Here is a 4833-nt window from a genome sequence, read left to right on the forward strand (position 1 = left end):
ACTTCCCTTTATTCCCTCCCATGGGCCCAGAAGGCTTGCTCCCCTTCTGTCCCATCTTCCAGAGCCCCCTCAGTCACACACACACACACTCCCCTTGTTCGTGGCCCAGGTCCTCGCGGACTGTGGGAACCGCACTAATGAAGGGTCCACTCTCACTTGGCCTCCAGGAGACCTCTCAGACACTGGGCTCTGGGAACACCAACCCCAACCAAACGGTATCCCAATCCTATACTTACCCTGTCCGGGGTCTTCGCTTAGTCTTCATGCGCACAAAATTTAAGGGGTTCTGCGGTTTCCTTTTGCTTGCTTACGGGATTTTGGGGGTCCAGAATGCCAGGTCTGGGGAACAGGAATCCTCCACACGGGGGCTATCCGAAGATAGGGATAGGGCGCCTCCCTGGAGGGGGGGACCCCAAACCAGAGATACCAGGATCCAAGTCATGGCACCAAATTGTTATAAATTGTCGTGACAAAATAGAAGGGACAATTTATATAATAATTAATGAAAGCAAATTTTTATTAATTCAGCAAGCAGTAAAGCAAGCAAAAACCCAGCTGGGGGCAAGCCGGTGGACACTTCATCTTAAGTGTCCTGCACACGGCACGCGCCTTGGCTGAGGAGGTTCCCCTTTTTTTATGCAGTCCCTGCATCTGTCTTCCTGGATTGCATCAGCGCCTGCGCCTCCTGTTGCTAGGGGGTCTTCTGCCTCTTGGTGGTTGTGGGTAGGGTCTTCCTCTGCTTCTTGGTGGTCGTGGGTAGGCATTTCTCCTGAATAAGATGTTCTACTTCCCCTTTGTGCAGCCGGATATCATCCTGCAGCTTCAGCTCTGCAGTTTCAGCTTCTTGCCTTCACAGACGGATACGTGGTCATTGTGGTTAAGCGTTTCTGCAATGTTAGCTTTTTTAAAACAACCTTAGCAATCATATTTTATTTTAGTAATAATATTAAATTTGATCAACAAATAATAAAAATTTATTACAACCCATGTAATTAATAATTCTGGTTACGGGAGTTCCCAGCCTCTTGAGTAATTCCTAGTCTCCCACTTCTAAAGCTCGCTGTTTTACCGCTTCCCAAAAGCGTCCTGGACGCTTTGGACGCACGGTCACATGACACGGTGGGAGTGTCCATAGATGGCTGTGGGATGGTCTCGCAGCTCGGCAGTTTTGTCGCTCAGCTACCAGACTTGTGCACCGCTCTGGGGTGAAGTGTTGGTCGCCGACCGGATCACTGTCCGTGTCCCGGGGCAGCAGTGCGCAAGACGCTGCGCAGGGAGCAGAGGAGGGTGGCAGCCACTGCGGGCGCTGCCGGCTGTTGCTCGGAAACCGCAGAAGGCACGGCAGCAGAGCAGCTGTAGTGGGCAGGGGGAGGAGGTGGTTCCGGCACAGGCGTGGGCCCCGTAGCTGGAAGCGGAGGCGCCGAGGGGCTGGCGGGCTGCAGCGGCGGTCGCCCTGGCAATGCTGGCGCATGCGCGGGCCCCGTGGATGGAAGTGGGGGGGCCGAAAGCACGTCACCCCCCCCCACCGCGCCGGCGGTCTGCTGTGGGGACTGCTGTACTGACGCAGGGGGCGTGGGGGGAAGCAAAGGGGACCATCGACAGCAAAGGCCCTCCCACGGCCGCTCGCGGTGCCGATGAAGGCTCTGCGGAGGGAGCAGACGGAGGTGGGTGGCCACCTTTTCCCCACCGCTTCTCTGTTGGTGGGGCTTGCGCGATCAGTTCCGCGGGTGACGGATACTTTGGCCTTACGAAATCTCGGGGAGAGGGATGTTTTGGAGGCACATAGTCCCGAGGAGAGAGATATTGTTGCCGCCCAAGTCCAAAGTCCCCCGAGGGTCTGGGCGGAGCCGAGGAAGCTCTACTTAGCTCGTCCCCGGTCCCATCCTCCAGCCTCTCATCGTATACAGAAGAGGCATCCCCGGCATCCAAATCCGCCATCCCGTCATCACTGTCCCCAGACTAAAACCGCTCTAACGCTTTAAAGAGCGCGTCCCAGGTGGTCACCAGGCTACACACGCTGGTATCTCCGTCAGTTAACTCGGACCATATATGGTCTCCCACCGACAGCCAAATGTCGAGATCAAAGGCATTTTTGGTGGTTACTCTAAAACCCTGTGCTTTCGCCCACTGGAACAAAGCGCGCATGGAATCTTCTGAGACATTGAGTCCTATACGTGGCAAAGTGTCCTGCCACGCAAAGAGGACAAGTTGGTCCTCAGCTGAACATCGGTTCCCTATTGTGGGAACCGTCTATCTCCACAGCCCGTGAATGCAATTACGCAAACACAGTGGCTTAACCTGGGACTTCAAGCTCTAGCTACGTTGAGATAAGCCGTTCCAGGCCCGCTCACGGGCAGGCCCCGCTATCCCGTGGTCTGAAAGACCAGCTCACTCCAGGAGATCGCGGGAGATATTAACTTACCTCTCTCGGGAGGAAGCAGGTGGCATGTCTTCAATCGCGGCTGCAACGTACGTCAGGGTCCACCAGATGTCGCACTATTGGGAACGGCGAGGAGCACGACACTGACTCTTGTGAGTTGAACAGGAGAGCAAGGTTTATTACTCCAGATCTTCTTCTATAGACCGATATGCAAAAGTACAGAAAAGTAAAACCCTTATTGGTCAGTGAACTAACACATCACCATCATTGGTCAGTGGGGTACACCACCCCTCAACCTTCTCGCAAGAAAACAAGAAACTGACAAACACCTGCAAGGCTGCCTTCTATCTCTAAGGATTGTTTTGATTCCTCCTTATGATTTCCCAGGCTGCTTTCTCAGGTGAGTCTGAGAAAGTTATGTGGCCTGCTTTTCCACAGGCACTGTGCTCCCTGCTTGCTGCCTGCATTTAGCATCCATAATTCCTATCCCCAGATCTTTTTCTGAGAGCCCATTGATTTCAAAATTTTAATAATTTGGAGGGAGGGGGTTTCCATTTTTTTATTCCAAGGGGGGCTCCTTCCCTCCCTAGCAGATACCTGTCTTCCAAACCAAGACAAGGACAGAGGCAAAGAATGCATTAAAAATCTCTGCCTTGTCTCTGTCCCTTTTTGTGAGGAGACCATCCTCATCCTGTAATGGGCCCATCTTATTTTTACATTGTGTATTGCCATTAACATATTTGAAAAAATGCTTTTTATTGTCCCCCACGGTTCTGGCCAGTTTCAGCTCCAGTTGAGCCATGGCCATATGAATTTTCTCCCCACCGTGGCAAGCAATATTTCTATTCTTCTGTCTTAACTGCAATGTGATGCCTCTTGTCGTGGTTTTAAACCAGTAACAAAAAATTACTTATTTCTTGCTGTGAGATATGGATTAAAATAAGAGCAAAACAGGCTTAAAACTTAAAAGGAATAAAGACAGTTTATTAACAAACTACAAGAATAAGAATACCAGAATAAACTTTCAGAAAAACTCTTTTACTTCCCACTACTTGACCATTTCTTTGTACACATAACAACATAGAGACAAAAACTTTAGAATCTTGGTGGTCAAAAACAGTCTTAATTTTCTAGAGTCTTTTCATCAGTCTTTGTAGAGAAACAGAAGTCTCTTTCTGCCAATCTATGGAGTTTTTAGAGTTCACTCCTCCCATTCTACACCACTCCGAGGTGTGCATGGGTCAATGAGTCCAGGGATGCTATTTTTAAGGATAAGTTATTCAAAGGTAGAAGTCTTCTTCATCTGTTTCTGTGAGCCTTCCTGGAAAACAGCTTTCTCCTTTGCCCCCTCAAGGCTTTAAAATCTTCACTTTACTCATTTCCAGCAACTCACAGTATCACAACCACTCTCTCTTTTCTCTAAAGTCCACACTTTGAATACTCTATTCCTCCCATACTCTAGTCATGAATTAAAGGAGTCTTTTAAACTACTATTGTCTATCTCCATAGCTGTAACAGAAAGACATTTCAGCGGCAAGCATCTTCTTTTTCTCTCTTTCTTATTTAAACTTAACTCTTTTCTTCACTGTTTTTGGTGGTTTTATGATGTCTTACATGTTGATTGTCTCTCTTTCTCTGTCTTTCTGGGAAAAAAGAGTAGTCTGTACGTTTATCCAGGTAGTAAAAGAATTTAAAAGCTTTAGAAAGCTACAAGAGTTCATGGTGTCAGGTTTCAGTCCAGCAGCAGAAACTGAAAACCAAGCTCAGCTGACCAGCTCTGCTTCCCCCCCCCCTTCCCTGCGTCCTCGTTCCGGCCTGGAAGGGGGGGGGAAAGCCAAGACAGAGCCTGTTACCTTGTCAGAAGTCGGAAACCAAAGAGGGCGAGAGAGCTCTGAATGTACTTCTTAAGGGGGTGTTTACAAGTTGAATTCACTTTTTAATGGTCAGATCTGCTGTCAATTCTTGTAAATGACTGATAATTGGTCAGGAGGAAAAACTCCCATCAGCCACCAGCAGCTTCAACTTTCCCTCTTTCCAATCTGTCTTAAAGGTGAAGCTACCCCATGACACCTCTCCACTGCTTCACCCCAAAGGCCTATTTGGCAACAGGGAAAGGAGAAAGGTCATGAGCAGATTCTGTGCTGGCTTGCCTCGCCTGTCCGAACTACTCCTTAGATCGAAATAAGAATAAGAGAAATCCACCTGTAACACCCCAAATGGAAGCTGGTCAGAGCTGGAAAACTGGACCCAAGTTGTCAGGAGAATGAAATGAAATCACAGTGGGCCTATATGGCTTTTTATTACTTTTTATTTCACTGTGAACTTGACAGACTTCTGGCAGAGAAGTCCAGAAGCATGAAATCTAAAATGTGATGACAGAAAGCAACTATTAAGGATATATGAAGCCTTCACTTTAGAATTATTATAGCTGCATAGTGGTAGTGTACTAGAAG

At 48.6% G+C, this 4833-nt stretch overlaps 1 long non-coding RNA gene across 1 annotated transcript; it reads right to left on the reverse strand.

The window, feature by feature from the left end:
* Positions 1 to 499: 499 nt before the first annotated feature.
* Positions 500 to 4251, reverse strand: LOC131591471 (uncharacterized). Its single transcript, XR_009280385.1, has 3 exons — positions 4234 to 4251; positions 2423 to 2576; positions 500 to 887 (listed from the first exon to the last, which is right to left on the reverse strand). It is a non-coding gene; the product is annotated as an uncharacterized LOC131591471 (long non-coding RNA).
* Between the last annotated feature and the right edge of the window lie 582 nt (positions 4252 to 4833).

The sequence above is a fragment of the Poecile atricapillus genome, chromosome W (genome assembly GCF_030490865.1).
Source record: "Poecile atricapillus isolate bPoeAtr1 chromosome W, bPoeAtr1.hap1, whole genome shotgun sequence".
In the NCBI taxonomy this organism is placed as follows: domain Eukaryota; kingdom Metazoa; phylum Chordata; class Aves; order Passeriformes; family Paridae; genus Poecile; species Poecile atricapillus.